The sequence below is a fragment of the Scyliorhinus torazame genome, chromosome 15 (assembly GCF_047496885.1).
Source record: "Scyliorhinus torazame isolate Kashiwa2021f chromosome 15, sScyTor2.1, whole genome shotgun sequence".
Classification (NCBI taxonomy): domain Eukaryota; kingdom Metazoa; phylum Chordata; class Chondrichthyes; order Carcharhiniformes; family Scyliorhinidae; genus Scyliorhinus; species Scyliorhinus torazame.
The window spans coordinates 177,168,469-177,191,411 of NC_092721.1; the positions used below are offsets into that span (position 1 = coordinate 177,168,469).

Genomic DNA, 22,943 nt, shown 5'->3' on the forward strand with positions numbered 1-22,943 from the left:
GAAACCCAGAGCCGGGATCGAACCTGGGACCCTGGCACCGTGAGACAGCAGGGCTAACCCACTGTACCACCGTGCTGCCCGCAAGCAGCAAACACTGTGAAGTGCTCTGTGATGTTAGATCTTGTGAATAATCCTGCGAACAAGGAAACAAAAATCTGTGGCTTGTTTTGTACTTCACTATCAAACTTGGATCCATTTAACACCTGCATCAAGAGAACTATGGAAGATTGTAGTTAGGGCATTTGCAATGCCCTCAGCTACTACTTTTAATGGAAATAATCTTGCCGTGGTTATAGTCACTCTTTGTCGCGTCATTATCTTCTTCATTGCTCTTATTATTCTTATGATAATTTTGAGGAGTCCCTGTTCCGAATTCAATGTGAGCTTCCTTATGGTCTGACCTACTGACCTCTTCTCTACTTTAAATACTGATGGTGAAATAGTTATTTAGCATTTCTTAATTTTTGTTTCTAATTTTCAAGAGGTCTGATCACATCCCTTTTCCTGACATAATTGCTATATTTTGGATGTTTATTTTTACATCCTTTGCAAGCTTCTTTTCATTCTCCCTTTTTGTTGTGCTCACTATCTGTTTTTCCCATCCCTTTACTGCTTGTATCTTTTCCATTCACCATGACCTGCTCTATTTTTATTTTTTTTCATTTATGAATGCAGTTTATTTTATGCCGATCCTCCCTCTCCTGTTGTCTATGGCCTTAACCTTGCGCATGTTGGACCGACGTGATTGGCGGGTCCGGAAGAGTAGGAGATGTGTGCTTCCGGCTGAGATCAGACCCGACCGCGTTTTCACACTCATTGGCCAATTAATAGGCAGCAAGCGTGAAATTCACACAGGGAAAGACGAAGCACTGCTGGGGGGCACCTAGAAAAGTGAGGGTGCGCTTTTGTGAGGCGACAGGTGAGGGAATTCCCGTTGCTCCCGGCACAAGAAGTTCAAGACAGGGTGATCTCGGGTGTATGGGTCGGGGAGGGCAAGGTGTCGGAAATACACCACGAGTTGAAAGAAGAGGGGGAAGCGCTGGTAGAAGAGTTGAAGGGTAAATGGGAGGAGGAGCTGGGGGAGGAGATCGAGGAAGGTCTGTGGGCTGATGCCCTAGGTAGGGTTAATTCCTCCTCCTCGTGTGCCAGGCTCAGCCTGATACAATTTAAGGTGGTCCACAGAGTGCACTTGACGGGGGCGAGGTTGAGTAGGTTCTTTGGGGTAGAGAACAGATGTGGAAGGTGCTCAGGGAGCCCGGCGAACCATGTCCATATGTTTTGGTCATGCCCGGCACTGGAGGGGTTCTGGAGAGGAGTGCCGGGAGCAATATCTCAGGTGGTGAAAAGTCCGGGTCAAGTCAAGCTGGGGGCTAGCAATATTTGGAGTAGTGGACGAACCGGGAGTGCAGGAGGCGAAAGAGGCCGGCATTCTGGCCTTTGCGTCCCTAGTAGCCCGGCGAAGGATCTTGTTAATGTGGAAGGAGGCGAAGCCCCCAGCCTGGAGGCCTGGATAAATGATATGGCTGGGTTCATAAAGTTGGAGAGGATTAAGTTCGCCTTGAGAGGGTCTGCGCAGGGGTTCTACAGGCGGTGGCAACCGTTCCTAGACAATCTCGTGGAGCGTTAGAGGAAGGTCGGTCAGCAGCAGCAACCTTGGGGGGGGGACGGGGGGGGGGGGGGGACACGCACACGTCCTGGGGGGACGGGACGTCCTGGGGGGGGGGGGGGGGGGGGGGGGGGGGCGAAAGGGGGGACTGCCTGGGAGGGTGGATGAGCAAGAGATAACATGAAGGGTTGGGGAAACTGGCACGTACGGGTGAGGGCCAGTGTACAAAGCTGTGTAAATATATCATTTTGCCATGTATATATCTTGCTCTGCCCGATTTCTCGTTTTTTTTGGTTACGGGGGGGGCGGGGGGGGTTATTGTTTGTAAGGGAGAAAAACTGTGTTAAAAAACTTTAATAAATATATATTTTCTTTAAAAGAAAAGTGAGGGTGCAAGCGGGTGCTTCTAACCATCTCCTTGAAGGCAGACAGCTGATGTAGAACAGGACAGGGAGCTGTAGACCTGTACAAATTAAATGAGCTGAAACAAATGCAGCAAACTGTGTCCACGCAGCACATTCAAGCACCTGACAGAAAAGCTCCGTCCCCAGACATCTTTTTTCCTTAACTTACACCCCTGGACACTTCATCCCACCCTGGGGTGAGGTTGTAGTGAAAATGTGAAGGCCGCTTGGCCGGTCCGCCAACCGTGAAAACACGTAAAATCACCTGATCAACGTAAAATTCTGGCCCGTGTCTCTTTTTGTCAGATCGAGCTCTCACCCCTGAAAGGCAGGGCCTGCTGGGGTTTGGCAGGTCCTCTCACATGCCCTGTGAAATCCCCAAAGAAAGAACCAAATCCCTCGCCCAAGAAACCGCCGATGTTTGTTCCTGAGAAGTAAGATGGGCAATGGTGAATTGAAGACTTAATTTACAGCCCATCTGATTGTTATTTTTTTATTAATTTCAATGGAAGGGAGAATTGGATAGTGTAGATTGGAATACTAAGTCACCAGCCCTCGATACATTTAACCCTCATAAGACTCTCCGCAGTTCCAGAAGTTATTTGTAAATTGAATGGTATTTATAGGTAACTTTACGTTGCGTTGTGCTATTGAACGAGCTTTCCTGCTCCATTAACAATGGCCCTTCAGTTTACTTCACCGTGAAGTGATTGGACACTCTTCAAATCATTGTCTTCCTCGTACAGTGGATTCCTACTTTCTCTGAATCTACTTGCACTCACCGAGGGAGACCTGGAGACGTATCAGCCTAAGTTTGATACTTGGTGTGAATTCCCTGAGTGTGTAACATTTTTTTAAATATAAATTTAGAATACCCAATTCTTTTTTTCCAATGAAGGGGCAATTTAGTGTGGCCTATCCACCTACCCTGCACATCTTTCTGGGTTGTGGGGGTGAGACCCACGCAGACACGGCGAGAATGTGCAAACTCCACACAGACAGTGACCCGGGGCCGGGATCGAACCCGGGTCCTCGGCGCCGTGAGGCAGCAGTGCTAACCACTGCGCCACCGTGCTGCCCCCTGCGTGTGTAACTAAAATGTAAAGTTACTTCCTGGAAAAATGTCACTGTGTCTTCAATGTAGCCAGGTCAATATCAGAGAGCTTATCAAACTGCATTTGTGAAAACACAATCAAATCAAGGACCTCAGCAATTCGTGAAGTTGACTAAGTATGTTCTCAGTGCTCAGCTATTGCTGGCCTAATTGTAGCCTTGGATAAATACATTGTAATTGAAACCGGATCCACTCGAATGCTTTGGGTATTATGCTGTAAAGTTACATTCCTAACATTTGCTTGTAGCATTCGGCAGTCCGATTCCAAATCTCCTCCCGCACCTAGTAGTGCACTAAGGCAGACTTCCATCTGTTTCCATAGCTAGTAAGTATTTAACAGTAAGTATTTATATTACCACCTCTGGAAGCCGTTACATGTGAAAAAGGTCAAGAAATCTCGTAATTTCATACCGCCACTCAATACTAAATGGTCAGTTTGCACAATGAAGATACTTTTGCAAATCAATATTTCGAGAACATGTTGGTGAGGAAAGCCATCAGTCCCAGCAGCGTGAGTGTGAGTTGCCCTTTTGGGACCCGATTTCTGCCTGATCTCATTTGACGTTGTATTGAATATTGCTTGCTTTCGTGCACTGACCGTGGAGCGTGTTGTGGTCGTGGAGCTGATGGTTTGGTCTGAAGAGAAAAAGGTACCGGGTAGAGTTCTGGTTGTACAGGTATATTTCTGTCTAGTTATGAGATGCGGAGGCCTTGTGGCGCAGTGGGTAGGGTCCCTCGCCTCTGAGCTAGAATCGGTGAATTCAAGTCCCACTCTAGGATTTGATGGCCGTGGAAAATATGTTCAGAACAGGTTGATTACAGTATGCCTGTTGGCAGGCAATAAAGAGAGAGAGTTTCCCGGTCAGCCAGATGGGGCATTGGGCAATGGCAAACTATTGTTCCGTGCCAATCATAATCATGGGAATCCATTTCCGGCAACATTGAATACCTGACTTCTCCATCCTCTCCCTCATGAGGTCCACCTATTTCCACCTCCACAATGTCACTTGATTCTGCCCTGCGTCAGCCCATCTGCTGCTGAAACCTTCATCTGTACATCGGTCACTCCTTGCCCTTCAGCCCATCCTCCAGTATTCCATTCTCTATAATCTCTAGCGATTCCAATGCTCTGCTGCCCATATTCTCACCTCGCCCCATCCCGCCCATCAAGCCCATCTTCGCTGATGGGCCTTGGCCTCCGATACACTAATGCTTCAAATTGAAAATTCCTATCATCGTGTTTGGCCTCACCCCTTGCCCATCGCTGTCATCTCTTCCTACTCTCCAAAAATCTGTTCCTACACCTCCCATCCTTTTGAGAATTCCCCCCTTCCCCTTCACCCCACCATTGGCATTCATTCCTTCAGTCATCCATGTCCTGAGCTCTGGAGCTCCCTCCTTAATTCTTTACAACTCTCCACCTCTTTCTCCTCCTTTCAGATATTCTTTAAAGGTTTGAAGGTCGGAGCATTTGCCCATCAAGCCTGCTGCACTATTCAGACTCATCATCCAACTGTACACCATTTTCTCCCTCATTAGCCCCATATCCCTTGTTGTCATTAGTATCCAGAAAGTAGGGTAGAATTTCCAGTTTCCTTTGCGATGTGTGGTGCCACAGCCTTGGTGCCCAGATGATCGTAAGTAAAGGAAAAGTCTCCATAGTCCCAGGTGACCGTAGGCCGCTTTCTCCCTTTGATGGGGAGAGCTGACTGGTGGTGATTTAACCTGAGGGTCACCACACCTCAGGCGGGGGGGGGGGGGGGGCGGCAAGGTTGAGAAGGCCAGCCAGATAATTAGATAACATATTCACGGATAACCGCGCTCCTGGAGAGAGGGCAAAGGGGCTCTGCTGGGATGTTGCTACAGCTGGAAGGAGACTCATTGCACAGAATGCTGTCCCCCCCCCCCCCCCCCCCAAAAAAAGAGTCGCGCGAGAAGGAGAATGTGAATGCGTGAGATAAAAAAGAAATGCAGGGTGAAGGACCGAGAGCTGAGTGGCCCCAAACCTGTGAAAGCACTGTGGAAGTCGCAGAAATGCATCACGAACCAGCTGTTCAGCCGACTGAGAAAATGAGGCTTCACTGGACCCAAGGGCGAGCAGGCCGACCAACGCCACCACCGCCGCCCGTGAAATAGAAGACGTGTCAGGGTGGGCAGGAATTGGAGTGGACAGATCACCCTGGGGGGGGGGGCACAAAATCCAGCCAAAAACCTTGGTCCCCTCAAGTTAAAGGGAGAAATCAGCTTTGAAGAAGACTGAGAGTGGGATCAACAGGAAAAACTGAATGCTGGAAATCTGAAATAAGAAGAGAAAGTTCTAGAATTACACAGCAGGTCAGCTGTAACTAGAAAAGACAGGTTATGGTGCTTTGAATGACGAATGGAGATTTGAGAGTAAATGGCAATTGTAAAGACCGGCGCATTCCAATATGGTCCTCATTTTGAAGAGAATTTACCAAATTGGGAGAAAGTGTACTATCTTATTATAGACCAAGTGATTGTTGCTGATCTATTCAGCAACTGGAAGCAAACAAAATGTAGTCCAGATGGTCTGTGTTCTAATTAGATCAATAACTTTTTAAATCAGCGAAGCAAACAAATAGCACAGCACTAAATTGTAGCCACAATATATCCATGCCTGCAACAGTCACATTCTCTGCAGGACTGATTATTTATAGCTGATTTGCAAATGTTTGTCGAAGATGTTCAAACCTAGAAATGCACTCACTTAAGGACTGAGTGAGTTGCTGTACCAGGGGCACGTTTTGGCTTTACCTCAGGCTGTTACGAAACTCGTTTCAAGACCGAGTTGCATTTAAACGCAGATCTCCGAGATTAAAGGGTCTGATTCTTATACACAAAATAAATCATCAAAAAATGGCTGAATGCACAGTAATTTGTCAGTCAGTTTGGACTTGGTGCATGTCGCAGCAAGCTGTGTTTCTACAACAGAGCGGCAGTGTTTTGACAATGCAATTTATGTTGGTCTTTAATGAACTTGCAAGGCATCAAAGCTACGGCAGAAATCTTTCACCCCCAAATTACCCCAAAATCACTGTGTATAAAGTGTTGGTTTGCCTGTAACATCCGATGTAGCAATCCTTCCACACTTCGGTCTAGAGTTTCCCTCCTGGGTTGGGTGTGCAGAGGCAGTACAATTCCCAGCTCTCCGAAGCCAACCTTTAAAAATGACCTCCTGCAGTTCTGGTGTTTGTTCCGGGGTTGGGGTGGGGGGGCAGTGATTGGCAGTTGGGCCGACTATCTCTGGAACAAATGCAGAGGCTGCTGGCTGTGGCGGTCAGTTGGGCTCTGGCACTTTGTTGAAATAAAAGAATGAAACAAAAAAATCCTTCTAGCCTCACGCTACTCACACATTCCTCATCCATGACAACCTAAGCCCCCTCATTCCTCTATGCTGCATTATGCCCCTCCATAACCACTGCCTCTCATTCATCCCATGCCAATCTATGACCCTCTAACCCCCCCCCCCCAACCCCCGTGGTCCTCCATTTCACCTAAGCCTCCCACATTCCCATGGCCCTTTAAAGCCCCATATGCTAATTTAGTGTCAATTCATGCCAACCCATGCTCACTATCCTTTCCCCTTACTCCGTCTATGCCGTTCACCTAGTATCCTTTGACAGTTTGCCAGTTCCTTGACAGTTTGACAGTTCAAATGATTTTGTGCATAAAATGTGCATAATCATATTTAACTCTTAACAGTCCCAAAGGATGCTATACCTTTTTCAAAGAGCACCTACCCTCTCCTAAAAGGTGCTTTCTCGCTCACAAAGGTGTCCAAATACACAGGGTACCTCACCTTTCCAAAGGGATAGCCTGCTATCCAAATGAATCCAGCTCTTACCTGGTCTAATCTACCCAGTCCCAGCCTTTCAAAATCCCACTTCAGTGGGGGCGGATGGTGATATAAAGGGCCAGCCGCCTATGTGAACCTTGCAGGCATGAACCCTGGGCTGACTCCACTCCCACCCACACAAAAATGGAACATGCCAAGTCTGGGGGCGGGACTTAGGATTTCCGGCGGTTTCTGGAATTCCCTTCACAATGCAGAGCCTCCCCGTCATAGAGAACATCCCAACCTGAGGATTCAATTTGATGCATTGATCAGGTTAGCTCTTCACCATTCTTTACAGAATGTGTTAAACAAAAATATTGAAATGCAGGAAGTGCATGTGATTGGATGAGTGTCAGTTGCTTGGACCTTTGAACATTTGCCTGTCTTTTTCACTAGGCTTCGGTGAGTATTATTACCACCATGAGAAGCGATGATTTAGGAATTTGCTGAAGCATGATATTTCATTTGCATAATTGGTCAAAAGAGCTCATGTGTGAGCATTTGGATTTTCTAATGTCCATGTATATGTGCATGAAGGAAGTAAATGCAACACACGAGTTACTTTGAATCAAAAAAAAAGTTTATCTATTTCAACTGTAAATGATTAAACATCCCGACATAGTGTAACTTTCTCAAAGATATGCTTAAAGTATCGATTTACGCAATGCAGCTTCTTCATGCTCGTTGGAGACCTTTGTGCACAGGAAGTTAAAGGTATTTATTTCAGAAATCTCAGTTGCGAGTTGGGTTTAATTCTGAGCCAGTTGTTTGCAAGGTCAAACTGAGCCCAATCTAGGTGGAGGAGGAGCTGGTCGAAAGTGGAAACATTTGGTTAATAAGGGCGGCGCGGTAGGGCAGTGGTTAGCACTGCTGCCTCACGGCGCCGAGGACCCAGGTTCGATCGCGGCCCCGGGTCACTGTCCGTATGGAGTGTGCACATTCTCCCCGTGTTTGCGTGGGTTTCGCCTCCACAACCCAAAGATGTGTAGGGTAGGTGGATTGGCCACGCTAAATTGCCCCTTAATTGGGAAAAAAGTAAGGGTAGCAGAGAATGCCAAGCTTTACTTTAAATGCTGTTCTTTAATTCTGTGCCTGGGCAGCGGCAACAAGAAATTTGAGATTGTATGCAAACATTGCATTTCTCAAGTGATGGTTGTGAAGGGCATTGGGCTTAGCGGGGGTGATTTTCGATGTCGCCATTTGACAATAACCTTGTGGAACGTACCATCTCATTTCTATAAGAGGTAACCTGGTTGAGCGTACCATCTCATTTCTCTAAGAGTAACCTGGTGGAGTGTATCATCTCATTTCTGTAAGAGGTAACCTGGTGGAGAGTACCATCTCATTTCTCTAAGAGGTAACCTGGTGGAGAGTACCATCTCATTTCTCTAAGAGGTAACCTGGTGGAGAGTACCATCTCATTTCTCTAAGAGGTAACCTGGTGGAGAGTACCATCTCATTTCTGTAAGAGGTAACCTGGTGGAGCGTACCATCTCATTTCTGTAAGAGGTAACCTGGTGGAGAGTACCATCTCATTTCTGCAAGAAGTAACTTGGTGGAGCATACCATCTCATATCTCTGAGAGTAACCTGGTGGAGTGTACCATCTAATTTCTGCAAGAAGTAACTTGGTGGAGCGTACCATCTCATTTCTATAACCGGTAACTTAGTGGAGCATACCATCTCATTTCTATAAACAGGTAACCTGGTGGAGCGTACCATCTCATTTCTATAAAAGGTAACTTGGTGGAGCGTACCATCTCATTTCTATAAGAGGTAACCTGGTGGAGCGTACCACACATTTCTATAAGAGGTAACCTGGTGGAGCGTACCATCTCATTTCTATAAGAGGTAACTTGGTGGAGCGTACCATCTCATTTCTATAAGAGGTAACCTGGTGGAGCGTACCATCTCATTTCTATAAGCGGTAACCTGGTGGAGCGTACCACATTTTTCTATAAGAGGTAACCTGGTGGAGCGTACCATTTCATTTCTGCAAGAAGTAACTTGGTGGAGCGTACCATCTCATTTCTATAACCGGTAACTTAGTGGAGCATACCATCTCATTTCTATAATGGGTAACCTGGTGGAGCATACCATCTCATTTCTATAAGAGTAACCTGGTGGAGCGTACCATCTCATTTCTATACGAGGTAACCTGGTGGAGCGTACCATCTCATTTCTATAAGAGTAACCTGGTGGAGCGTACCATCTCATTTCTATAAGAGGTAACCTGGTGGAGCGTACCACATATTTCTATAAGAGGTAACCTGGTGGAGCGTACCATCTCATTTCTATAAGAGGTAACCTGGTGGAGCGTACCACCTCATTTCTATAAGAGATAACTTGGTGGAGCGTACCACATATTTCTATAAGAGTAACCTGGTGGAGCGTACTATCTCATTTCTATAAGAGGTAACCTGGTGGAGCATATCATCTCTTTCTATAAGTGGTAACCTGGTGGAGCGTACCACATATTTCTATAAGAGTAACCTGGTGGAGCGTACCACATATTTCTATAAGAGATTGATCATTGCACTCTGCCAGTTGGCAAAATTTCCAGAAATAAAAACACAAAATGCTGGAAAAACCCATCAGGCCTGGCAACATCAGTGGAGAGAGAAAGAGAGTTAGCGTTTCAAGTCCAATGTGACTCTTCTTTGGGAGAGTTGTCAGTCCTGGCTTATTTGGCAGCACACTCTACTCTGAAACACTTAAGCAGCGCCCTGCAAGTACACAGTGTAGACTGACCCTCCAGTGCAGAATGGGGGATTGCAGCAGCTGTCGGAAAAGGCCCCATCGACCCTCGCAATCGGACTTTAATAAAGATCAGTGACACTATTCGAAGTGTCACTAAAGCACATTATCTGATCATTAGGTCATTATCACATTGTGTACAAGTCCTTACAAACAGCAGACTGGCTACGACCGTTAAATAAAAGCCAAATACTGTGGATGCTGGAAATCTGAAATAAAATCAGAAAATGCTGGGAAGTCTCAGTGTTCACGTTTCAAGTCCATATGACTCTCCTTCAAGGCTGAGGAGAAGTAGAAATATAATGGGCTTTTAAAGTTGAAGAAGGGGGCAGCAGATCGAGTAAAATAGAAGGTCAAGGATAGCCGGGAGCTCAGGGGAGATTTGACAGAGATTGTCATGGACACAAGACAAAGGGAGTGCTGATGTTCGTGTTAAAGTGTAAGGCCAGGATTTTCCCTCCCTTTTTCGTCGGGTGGGTTCAGCGACGGGAGGGGAAAATCTCACAAAATCCAAATCGGTTTTCACGCTGACCTAAAAATGTCCCCCTGCTAGTGACATAATGTTCAACATCGGAACATCATTTCCATACACAAACATGGGCAGTGTAGCGCACAATGACTTACGAGAGAGACGAGTAGAGGTGAAGTCGATGAGGCTTTATTAAGCGAGACTTGTCCCCAGCAGTTCAGCAACAGAATGGAGCGGCGGGGAGAAGCTCGGGTTCTTATACTCCGCCTTCAGGGCGGAGCCAGGAGTCAACAGCTAACCAGGACCCGGGATCTGTCAGCCAATAGCATCACGGTCCCACATGACCCCTAATACATACTACCACATTCACCCCTTGTTACAAATGAACCCGGCGGGGTGGTGGTTCGCATGGTGATAGGGGTTTACAAGGCTGGTCCTGGGAGGAAAATTTCGGGCATGTCATTACAGTTTTAGCCCTACACTGGGCTATGTACAAGGTTTGTGAAACTATTTACAATATTAGTAAGAGAAAATTTTTTTGTTACAGTCCAACAACATTCTTGGTGTCACGCCGATGCCACGAGTCGAGCGGGCGGTCTGGTCTTCCTCGTCGATCGCCTCAGCCCCGGTGGTGGTGCAGGTGCTTGTTCCGGCGTTGTTGTCTCCGGGCGCGTTTCAGTGTTTGGTCCTGTTTCACTCCTGGGCGGACACGGGAGGAGGACCGATCCTCCCGGGAAGGGGGCGGTCGCGGGGTGCGCCGGTGGCATGGAGGGGATGATCGGTGTCGGGGGGGTGTGTGTGTTGCCGGCGGGCGCCAGGTCTCACAGGGAGACCGTGTCCTGTCGGCCGGCAGGGTACGCCACGTAGGCGTACTGCGGGTTCGCGTGGAGGAGGTGAACCCTCTCGACCAACGGGTCCGACTTGTGCGCCCGCACATGTTTCCGGAGCAAGATGGGTCCTGGGGCCGCCAGCCAGGTCGGCAGCGACGTTCCGGAGGAGGACTTCCTGGGGAAGACAAGGAGGCGCTCATGAGGCGTTTGGTTAGTGGTGGTACACAGCAGCGACCGGATGGAGTGGAGAGCGTCCGGGAGGACCTCCTGCCACCGGGAAACTGGGAGATCCCTGGACCGTAGGGCCAGTAGGACGGTCTTCCAGACCGTGCCGTTCTTCCTCTCTACTTGCCCGTTCCCCCGGGGGTTGTAGCTGGTCGTCCTGCTCGAGGCTATGCCCTTGCTGAGCAGGAACTGGCGCAGCTCGTCACTCATGAAGGAGGACCCCCTGTCGCTATGGATATATGCGGGGCAACCGAACAGTGTGAATATGGTGCCAAGGGCTTTAATGACTGTGGCCGCTGTCATGTCGGGGCAGGGGATGGCGAAGGGGAAACTGGAGTACTCGTCCACCACGTTCAGGAAGTATGTGTTGCGGTCGGTGGAGGGGAGGGGCCCTTTGAAATCCAGACTGAGGCGTTCAAAGGGGCGGGAAGCCTTGATCAGGTGCGCTCTATCCGGCCTGAAAAAGTGCGGTTTGCACTCCGCGCAGATGTGGCAGTTCCTGGTGACTGTACAGACCTCCTCCACAGAGTAGGGGAGGTTGCGGGACTTTATAAAATGGTAGAACCGAGTGACCCCCGGCAGAGGTCCTCGTGGAGGGCTTGGAGACGGTCTATTTGTGCGTTGGCACATGTGCCGCGGGATAGGGCATTGGACGGCTCGTTCAGCTTTCCGGGACGGTACAAGATCTCGTAGTTGAAGGTGGAGAGCTCGATCCTCCACCTTAAGATCTTGTCATTTTTTATTTTGCCCCGCTGTGCATTATCGAACATGAAGGCTACCGACCGTTGGTCGGTGAGGAGAGTGAATCTCCTGCCGGCCAGGTAATGCCTCCAATGTCGCACAGCTTCCACTATGGCTTGGGCTTCCTTTTCCACTGAGGAGTGGCGGATTTCTGAGGCGTGGAGGGTTCGGGAGGAAAAGGCTACGGGTCTGCCCGCTTGGTTAAGGGTGGCCGCCAGAGCTACGTCGGAGGCGTCGCTCTCGACCTGGAAGGGGAGGGACTCGTCGATGGCGCGCATCGTGGCCTTTGCGATATCCGCTTTGATGCGGCTGAAGGCCTGGCGAGCCTCTGTCGACAGGGGGAAGGTAGTGGTCTGTATTAGCGGGCGGGCCTTGTCTGCATACTGGGGGACCCACTGGGCGTAATATGAAAAGAACCCCAGGCAACGTTTCAGGACTTTGGAGCAGTGGGGGAGGGGAAATTCCATGAGGGGGCGCATGCGGTCGGGGCCTATTATCCCATTGCGCACTACGTATCCCAGGATGGCCAACCGGTTTGTGCTAAAAATGCACTTTTCCTCGTTGTATGTGAGGTTCAAGGCGTTAGCGGTCTGGAGGAATTTTTGGAGGTTGGCGTCGTGGTCCTGCTGATCGTGGCCGCAGATGGTTACGTTGTCGAGATACGGGAACGTGGCCTGCAACCCGTGCTGGTCAACCATTCAGTCCATCTCCCGTTGGAAGACCGAGACCCCGTTCGTGACACCAAATGGGACCCTTAGGAAGTGGTATAGACGCCCATCTGCCTCGAAGGCTGTGTACTTGTAGTCACCTGGGCGGATGGGGATCTGGTGGTAGGCGGACTTGAGGTCCACGGTGGAGAAAACCTTATACTGGGCAATCCGATTTACCATGTCGGATATGGGGGGGAGAGGGTACACATCTAGCTGTGTGTACCTGTTGATGGTCTGGCTATAGTCTATGACCATCCTTTGCTTTTCCCCGGTCTTTACTACTACCACCTGGGCTCTCCAGGGACTATTGCTGGCCTGGATTATGCCTTCCTTCAGCAACCGCTGGACTTCAGACCGAATAAATATCCGGTCCTGGGCGCTGTACCATCTGCTCCTAGTGGCGACGGGTTTGCAATCCGGGGTGAGGTTTGCAAACTAGGACGGCGGTTCAACCTTGAGAGTTGCGAGGCCGCAGATAGTGAGTGGGGGTATTGGGCCGCCGAATTGAAATGTTAGGCTCTGCAGGTTACACTGGAAATCTAATCCCAGTAATGTGGGCGCGCAGAGTTGGGGAAGGACGTAGAGCCTGTAGTTTTTAAACTCCCTCCCTTGCACCATTAGGTTCGCGATGCAGAACCCTTTGATTTCTACGGAGTGGGATCCTGCAGCTAGGGAAATCTTTTGCGTACTTGGATGGATGGTCAGAAAACAGCGTCTTACCGTGTCGGGGTGAATGAAACTTTCGGTGCTCCCGGAGTCGATCAGGCATGATGTCTCGTGTCCGTTGATCAGCACCGTTGTTGTCGTCGTCTGGAGCGTCCGGGTCCGTGATTGATCCAGCGTCACCGAAGCCAGTCGTGGCCGGAGTGTCTCGGCGTCTTCTTCGGACCCCGTGGAGCCGTCAATGCTGGGGTCCTTTGTTGTCATCCAAGATGGCGGCGTCCATGAATCGCACGTGGCCGGAGGTGGACAAAATGGTCGCCCCCATGGATCGCACGTGGTCGGGGGTGGACAAAATGGCCGCCCCCATGAATCGCACGTGGCTGGGGAGTCACAAGATGGCGGCGCCCATCCTCCCCTCGTGGTGCCCGGTACCCAAAATGGCGGCGCCCGCGGGTCGCACATGGGGCGCTGGGGGGGTTGGGGAGCGTTTGGGATGCGCTGGGCTCGTTCTTCTCCGGGGATTGCGGCGACCCCCCGGGACCGGCACACAGCCGCGTAATGGCCCTTCTTGCCGCAGCTTTTGCAAATAGCTGCGCGGGCCAGGCAGCGCTGCCGGGGGTGTTTCGCTTGCCCGCAGAAATAGCAGCGGGCCCCCCCCGGGATGATCTGTCGCTTTAACCGCGCAAGCCTGTGAAGAGGGGGGTGTTTGACGCGACGGGGGTCCACGGAGCCCAAGGGGCTGCCGCGTGGTCGGGGCCGTAGGCGCGGGCGTTTTGCGAGGCCACATCTAGGGAAGCTGCAATGGCCCGTGCCTCTGAGAGTCCTAGCGACTCTCTTTCTAAAAGTCTTTGGCGGATTTGGGGAGAGTTCATACCTGCCACAAACGCATCGCGAATTAGCATGTCCGTGTGTTCAATCGCGTTCACCGACGGGCAGCTGCAGCCCCGTCCCAAAATTAGCAGCGCGGCGTAGAATTCCTCTAACGATTCTCCGGGACTTTGCCGTCTCATTGCGAGTTGGTAGCGTGCGTAGACCTGGTTCACGGGGCGAACGTAGATGCTCTTCAGTGCTGCGAGCGCCGTCGGGAAATCCTCTGCGTCTTCTATGAGAGGGTAAATTTCCGGGCTTACCCTCTAATGCAGGACCTGCATTTTCTGGTCTTCTGTGATCCGGCCGGGGGCCGTTCGGAGGTAGCCTTCAAAACAAGCTTGCCAGTGTTTAAAAACTGCTGCCGAATTCGCTGCGTGGGGGCTGATCCGCAGGCATTCCGGGGCGATCCGGAACTCCATAGTCCTTTAAGCTCGCTTAATAAATTGTAGCGCACAATGACTTACGAGAGAGACGAGTAGAGATGAAGTCGATGAGGCTTTATTAAGCGAGACTTGTCCCCAGCAGTTCAGCAACAGAATGGAGCAGCGGGGAGAAGCTTGGGTTCTTATACTCCGCCTTCAGGGCGGAGCCAGGAGTCAACAGCCAACCAGGACCCGGGATCTGTCAGCCAATAGCATCACGGCTTCACAGTCCCACATGACCCCTAATACATACTACCACAGGCAGCACGGTAGCATTGTGGATAGCAGAATTGCTTCACAAATCCAGGGTCCCAGGTTCGATTCCGGCTTGGGTCACTGTCTGTGCGGAGTCTGCACATCGTCCCCGTGTGTGCGTGGGTTTCCTCCGGGTGCTCCAATTTCCTCCCACAGTCCAAAGATGTGCAGGTTAGGTGGATTGGCCATGATAAATTGCCCTTAGTGTCCAAAATTGCCCTGAGTGTTGGGTGGAGTTACTGGGTTATGGGGATAGGGTGGAGGTGTTGACCTTGGGTAGGGTGCTCTTTCCAAGAGCTGGTGCAGACTCGATGGGCCCTCCTTCTGCACTGTAAATTCTATGATAATCTCATTATCATGATTCTACGCTGAAACCATCCCCCTGGCCCTAAGAAAGTCCACTCACACTGATGTGAATCACGACTGGTCTCCCACTGCGTGCACCTGGTGGGCAGACCTCCTGGAGGAGCTCAGGTGAGTGCATCACTCACGGGGGAAGAGGGCCATGCCCGGGCACTATGCGGGCACTTACCCCGGCGCTGTTTGGGAAATGCCCCACTCAGGTGGCAGTGCCGGGTTGGGGAGGGGGGGGGGTTCCTGGTTAAGTTTGGTGCACGGGAGCAACCTTTGCAAATGGCACTCTTATGACTTTCAATAAGCTAATTGGAGCCCAGCGTGACATCGTGGCACCCACCGCTTACTTCACAGCGCCAGGGTCCCGGGTTCAATTCCCGGCTTGGGTCACTGTGTGCAGTTTGCACGTTCTCCCCGTGTCTGCGTGGGTTTCCTCTGGGTGCTCCGGTTTCCTCCCACAAGTCCTGAAAGACGTGCTTGTTAGGGGAATTGGACATTTTAAATTCTCCCTCAGTGTACCCAAACGGGTGCCAAACAGTGTGGCGACGAGGGGATTTTCACAGTAACATCATTGCAGTGTTGATGTAAGCCTACTTGTGACAATGGTAAAGATTATTATTACTACGTCCGGGACGATGCAGTGGAGAAAGCCACCTTTGGTACTGCCGGATTCAGTGCCTCTTTTTCCACCCACTGTTGGCCTTTGCTGATATTCGGAAACATTCTTCCCGAAGGCAGGTACTACTAGTGGCATAACGGTGAGATAGCTGGATGTGATAACCGCAGCACAGGGGCTGCTGCATTTCCAACATTAAATTCCTAATACCCCCTTTAAAATCTAGCTGCTGTCTACAGGCCTTCTCCTCAGCGTGGCGTTCCCTTTCTTTATTTTTTGGTGCAACTGTTATTTGTCCCAGAACCTTTCAGGCAGCTGTACATCTGCGCAGCTTAGTGGGAATCTTGGTGACTACGTTTCAAAAGCAGTCAAACTTGTCATGAAGCACAAGGTGTGATATAAAACTTACTTCACATTACATGGTAAATATTGAAACATGGTATATTGTACAGCGTGAACTGTAAAGCATGGCTGGGCTTTGGACTCAAAGGAGGACTTAGTTTGCTGCCCTTGCGTAGGATCCAGGACAGGGTGGTATCTGGGTAGGGGGGGGGGGGGGGGGGGCGGGGGAAGGTGTCGGACATATATCAGGAGGTGGAGGAAGCCTCAGTGGAGGAGTTGAAGGGCAAGTGGGAGGAGGAGCTGGGTGAGGGCCTGTGGGCCGACGCCCTGGGCAGGGTGAACCCCTCCTCATCATGTGCAAGGCTCAGCTTAATCCAGTTTAAGGTGGTGCATTGGGCGCACATTGTCATGATATTCAAACACACACATCATGATGGACACACTAACAGGCAAATCAGAGTACACAACACCACAACCAATCACAGACAAGAACACCAACCACATAAAAAGCACGAGCACGACACCTGGTGGTCAGTAGGTCTGGGGAGAAGGGAACAAGAAAGAGCTGTTGAAACACCACAAGCAGGGAGCCCCCCACGTGCAGAGTGCAAAGACCAAACTGTAAATAGTGAGTTTAAATAAAGAAGCGTTGTACCATATGCAACTGTGTTGGCTCATCTGTGTGTCAGAATACCCAACACCACATGGTACAGGAGTGGATCGATACCTGCCTACTAACCTGCCATTCTGGACATGGACCACACCGGCAAACCGCAGCCGATGCAAGTCACGGGGAACCTAGGCACCAACTGGAAGCTCTACAGGCAGCGATTTGACCTGTACATCCGTGCCACCGAAAAACAGAATGTCTCGGATGATTCGAAGATTGCAATGCTCCTCTTCTACGCAGGCCCGCACCCAACTGATGTCTTTAACTCACTGGTGTTCGAAGAAGGCGAAAACCAGGCCAAATATGACACGGTCATCCTCAAACTGGACCAGCACTTTCAAGTTGAAGTAAACGAAAGTTTTGAAAGATACATCTTTCAGCAACGCCTGCAAGGTAAGGAGGAGCTTTTTCAACCCTTTTTGACGCACCTCCGGATTCTAGCGCAGTCCTGCGGTTACGGCACCACTACAGAGTCCATGATCAGGGACCAGATTGTTTTTGGCGTTGCCTCTAGTGGCCTACGCCAGCAGCTTCTTAAAATGAAAAGCCTCACCTTAGCGTCTGCTGTGGAAGCCTGTGTCCTCCATGAAAATGCTACCTGCCGTTTTGCCCGATTTCAGGCGTCCGAGTTGGCACGGAGGGGGTCCCCAGCCGTCGAATCGGCAAGCCAGGCCGCCCACGACGTCGAACGCATCCAGGCCGTCGATTTCTTCCCGCCCCACGGCCAGGACGACAGCGGCCGCTTCCCGCGCTTTTCGCGGTCTCCCGCGCAGGTGCGCGCCAAAAATAACGGCCACAACGAGGGACGCACTGCGCAGGCGCGCCCACCGCAAGATCGCACTGCGCATGCGCAGTGGCGCAACGAACGCCGTGACGTCATGACGTGCAGCAATTGTGGAGGTCTACACTTAAAAGGGCAATGTCCTGCAAAAAACCGACAGTGCAACAGATGTGCCATGATGGGCCACTACGCAGCCCGCTGTCGTGCGGCTCAACCCATGGATCCGGCGCATCCTCGACAACCTCGCACACGAGTCAGGACCGTCCAGCCCACGCATCAAGACTTCCAGTTAAGTGATGCAGATGACCAGGATGCCTTCCGAGTTGCCGTCATTGATGTCAACAAGGTCAATGCCATCAATCCAGCCGATGAGTGGTGTGCCACCCTGACGGTCAACCGATCGCGCGTCGCCTTCCGTCTGGACACCGGCGCATCCGCCAACCTGATTGCTTACTCTGCAGTCCAGGCCATGAAGGTCAAACCACCCATCACACCATCCCGGCTTAAGATGGTTGACTATAACGGGAACGTTATCCCGTCCATAGGATCTTGCCAGCTACAGGTGACTCACAAGAGGTACACGGCCACACTCCCCTTCGAAGTTGTGGGCTCATCAAAGGACTCGTTACTGGGCGCACAAGCGTGTAAGGTCCTTCACCTGGTACAGCGCATTATGTCTCTCTCTCCAGATGAGATATCCAACTTCCCGGATGCTGAGTTCCACGCGAATCTCCATTCCCTCCTCGCTCACAACCAGGAGGTTTTTGAAGGCATGGGGACATTGCCACACACGTACAAGATTCGACTCAGACCGGACGCCATCCCTGTCGTTCACGCACCTCGCAGGGTTCCTGCGCCTCTCAAAGACCGCCTCAAGGCACAACTGCAGATTCTTCAGGACCAAGGGGTCCTATCCAAGGTCACGGAGCCCACGCCATGGGTCAGCTCCATGGTCTGTGTAAAGAAGCCCTCTGGCGAGCTCCGTATATGTATAGATCCAAAAGATCTGAACAACAACATCATGCGGGAACACTATCCCATCCCGAAACGAGAAGACCTCACCAGCGAGATGGCGCGAGCCAACATATTCACTAAATTGGATGCGTCCAAAGGATTCTGGCAGATCCAACTGGACCCGGCCAGCCGAAGACTATGCACATTCAACACCCCTTTTGGCAGATTCTGCTACAACCGGATGCCATTCGGCATCATTTCGGCATCTGAAGTATTCCACCGCATTATGGAGCAGATGATGGAAGGCATCGAAGGGGTACGTGTATATGTGGACGATATCATCATTTGGTCCACCACTCCGCAGGAACACATGCATCGTCTTCGACGTGTCTTTACCCGCATACGGCAAAATGGCCTGCGTCTCAACCGTGCGAAGTGTGCTTTCGGCCAGACGGAGCTGAAATTCCTCGGGGACCACATCTCAAGGTCCGGGGTCCGTCCCGATGCAGACAAGGTTAGCGCCATCACAGCCATGCCACGACCGGCTGACAAGAAGGCTGTCTTAAGACTCCTGGGCATGGTCAACTTCCTTGGGAAGTTCATTCCCAACCTGGCTTCTCATACAACAAACATGCGCCATCTCGTAAAAAAATCGACGGAATTCAACTGGCACCAATCGCATCAGCGGGAATGGGAGGAGCTCAAGCACAAACTGGTCACGGCACCAGTGCTGGCCTTCTTTGACACGACTCGCCCTACAAAGATCTCAACAGACGCCAGCCAATCTGGTATTGGAGCGGTACTCCTGCAAAAAGACAGCACGTCATCATGGGCCCCGGTTGCGTATGCCTCACGAGCCATGACCCCTACCGAACAGCGCTACGCGCAAATCGAAAAAGAATGCCTGGGCTTGTTAACTGGACTGGACAAGTTCCACGACTATGTGTATGGCCTGCCACGATTCACGGTCGAAACTGACCACCGCCCCCTGGTCAACATCATTAACAAAGACCCTGACTCCTCGCCTCCAGCGCATCTTACTTAAACTCAGGAGGTACGATTTTGAACTGATCTACACTCCGGGGAAGGAACTCATCGTGGCGGACACTCTTTCCCGAGCAGTGAGCACACCACCAGATGCAGAGGGGTTCGTGCGTCAAATTGAGGCACACGTGACTCTGACAGCAGCAAATCTGCCAGCTGATGATCCTAGTCTGGCCCACATACGCGCAGAGACGGCGACTGACCCTCTGCTGCAGCGAGTGATGCGCCACATGACGGAAGGGTGGCTAAAAGGGCAGTGCCCCCAGTTTTATAATGTGCGAGATGATCTCACCAATATAGCCGGGGTCCTTATGAAATCGCATAGGATCGTTATTCCACACAGTGTGCGCCAGATGATTCTTCGTCAACTACACGAAGGCCACTTGGGCGTCGAAAAATGCAGACGAAGGGCCCGGGAGGCGGTATATTGGCCGGGTATTAATGAAGACATAGCCAACATGGTGCTCAACTGCACAACCTGTCAGAGGTTTCAGCCGGCGCAACCTCCGGAAACACTTCTACCACACGAGATGGTGACGTCCCCCTGGGCGAAGGTGGGTGTTGACCTATTTCACGCGCTCGGCAGAGATTACATTGTTATTATAGACTACTTCTCAAACTACCCGGAAGTCATGCCTCTCCATGATCTGACGTCGTCCGCAGTCATTGGGGCCTGCAAGGAAACGTTTGCTCGCCATGGCATTCCAAGGACTGTCATGTCAGACAATGGACCTTGTTTTGCCAGCCGTGAATGGTCGTCCTTTGCCGCAGCATATGGTTTCACTCATGTGACATCCAGCCCTCTGCATCCACAATCGAACGGGAAGGCTGAAAAGGGTGTCCACATCGCAAAGCGGCTCCTGTGCAAGGCGGCTGATGCCGGATCGGACTTTAACGTTGCCTTGCTGGCCTATCGATCGGCCCCGTTATCCACGGGCCTCTCGCCAGCGCAGCTACTAATGGGTCGCTCCCTCAGGACGACGGTACCTTCCGTCCTGGCACCGACAACAGACCATGAGGCGGTTCTTCGGAACATGCAACTGCAGCGTGATCGCCAGAAAGGTCGGTACGACACACGAGCGACGGACCTGCCCCCCCTGTCCTCCGGAGACAAAGTACGCGTCCATCAACCGTATGGTGGCTGGTCAGCACCGGCCGAAGTCCTCCGACAAGTGGCTCCCCGCTCGTTCCTGGTTCGCATGCCGGATGGTTCCGTGCGTCGCCGCAATCGGCGCGCCCTTCGCCGACTTCCACGCTCACAGCCACACAGCACGCCAGATCCTCAACAGGCTTCCGAGGATGACTTTGTGGAGCTGCCGCACATCACGCCCTTTCCATCGCCACCCATGGCCATGCCTGCACAGCAGCCGGTGGTTCTTGATCCACCCTTGAGGCGGTCAACCCGAATTCGTCGCAAACCCATTAGAATGGACTTATAATACAGTTCATATGTTTAATAAGTTGCACAATTTTACATGATAACCTGTTGTTGTTTATCGTTCCAGATGTCGTCTGACTGGACAACTGTTCAAGTTTTTTTTCTTCTTCTCTCGTTCGTATTTCTGTTATGTTATGGTACAACTGGATTCATGTGACGCACTCGACATCGCCCCATGTACATAGTTCCGTCATAGACACATGCTGCACACGGCACGCACACACTCTTAGATGCACTCACGTCACGATCATATTTAATACCACGTAGGCACATATCTTTGTAAAAAGGGGGGATGTCATGATATTCAAACACACACATCATGATGGACACACTAACAGGCAAATCAGAGTACACAACACCACAACCAATCACAGACAAGAACACCAACCACATAAAAAGCACGAGCACGACACCTGGTGGTCAGTAGTTCTGGGGAGAAGGGAACAAGAAAGAGCTGTTGAAACACCACAAGCAGGGAGCCCCCCACGTGCAGAGTGCAAAGACCAAACTGTAAATAGTGAGTTTAAATAAAGAAGCGTTGTACCATATGCAACTGTGTTGGCTCATCTGTGTGTCAGAACACCCAACACCACACACATAACGGTGGCAAGAATGAGTAAGTTTTTTGGGGTGGAGGACGGGTGCCCGAGATGTGCGGGGAGTCCGGCGAACCATGCCCATATGTTTTGGGCATGCCCGGCGCTTAAAGAATTCTGGCAGGGGTTTGCGAGGGTGATGTCTAGGATTTTGGACACTCGGGTGAAGGCGAGTCCAACAGTAGCGATATTTGGGGTGTTGGAGGATCCGGGAGTGCAGGAAGCGAAAGAGGCCGAGGTACTGGCCTTTGCCTCCCTGGTAGCCCGGAGACGGATTCTCTTAATGTGGAGGGAATCGAAACCCCCGAGTGTGGAGACCTGGGTTAGCGACATGGCGGGGTTCCTCAGCCTGGAGCGAATAAAGTTCGCCTCGACAGGGTCCTTGATGGGGTTCTCCCGGCGGTGGCAACCTTTCTTTGACTTTCTAGGGGAGCAGTAATTGTCAGCAGCAGCAGCATCCTGGGGGGGGGGGGGGCGGGGGGGGAACTGTTGATATAATGTAAGTTTTATAGGGAGACAAACCCACCTTGTTTTGTTTAATAATTCTTGTTTATTTTTATTTCTATTATTATTTGTACTTTTATTTTTGTTATGTGAAAACGTTGGTTGGAAAAGCTTTAATAAAACATTTTTTTTTTTTAAAAGGAGGGCTTAGTTGAAGGAGTGGTCATGCATTATGATAGGCCATTGTATCCTGAAGAGCATTTACTAGTTTGGGTTGTGTTTGAACATTTTATTTTTATTCGTTCATGGGATGCGGGCATCGCTGCCTGGACCAGCATTTATTGCCCATCCCTGAGAGCATTTGAGAGTCAACCACATTGCTGTGTAGGCTAGACCAGGTAATGACAACAGATTTCCTTTCCTGAAGAGCATTAGTGAACCAGATGGGCTTTTACGACATCAACAATGAATGGTTCACGGTCATCTTTAGACTTTTAATTTTTTTTTATTGAGTTCAAATTTCACCATCTGCCATATCGGGATTCAAACCCAGGTTTCCCAGAGCATAACTTTGTGTCTCCGGATTACTCGTCCAGCGAAAATACCACTATGCTACTGCCTCCCCAACATTGTGGTGGAAGAGTTGCTCTGGCCACCGTGAAGAGCAGCTTTGCATCCCATCACCAATATTTCTCATGACACTGTAAGCACGGACGGCACAGTGGCGCAGTGGTTAGCACTGCTGCCTCGCGGCGCCGAGGACCAGGGTTCAATCCCAGCCCT

At 50.8% G+C, this 22,943-nt stretch overlaps 1 protein-coding gene across 6 annotated transcripts in view; it reads left to right on the forward strand.

Annotated features, from left to right (window-relative positions):
* cracdlb (cracd like b) overlaps window positions 1–22,943 on the forward strand; it is a 259,256-nt gene that overhangs the window by 133,289 nt on the left and 103,024 nt on the right. The window lies entirely within an intron of this gene.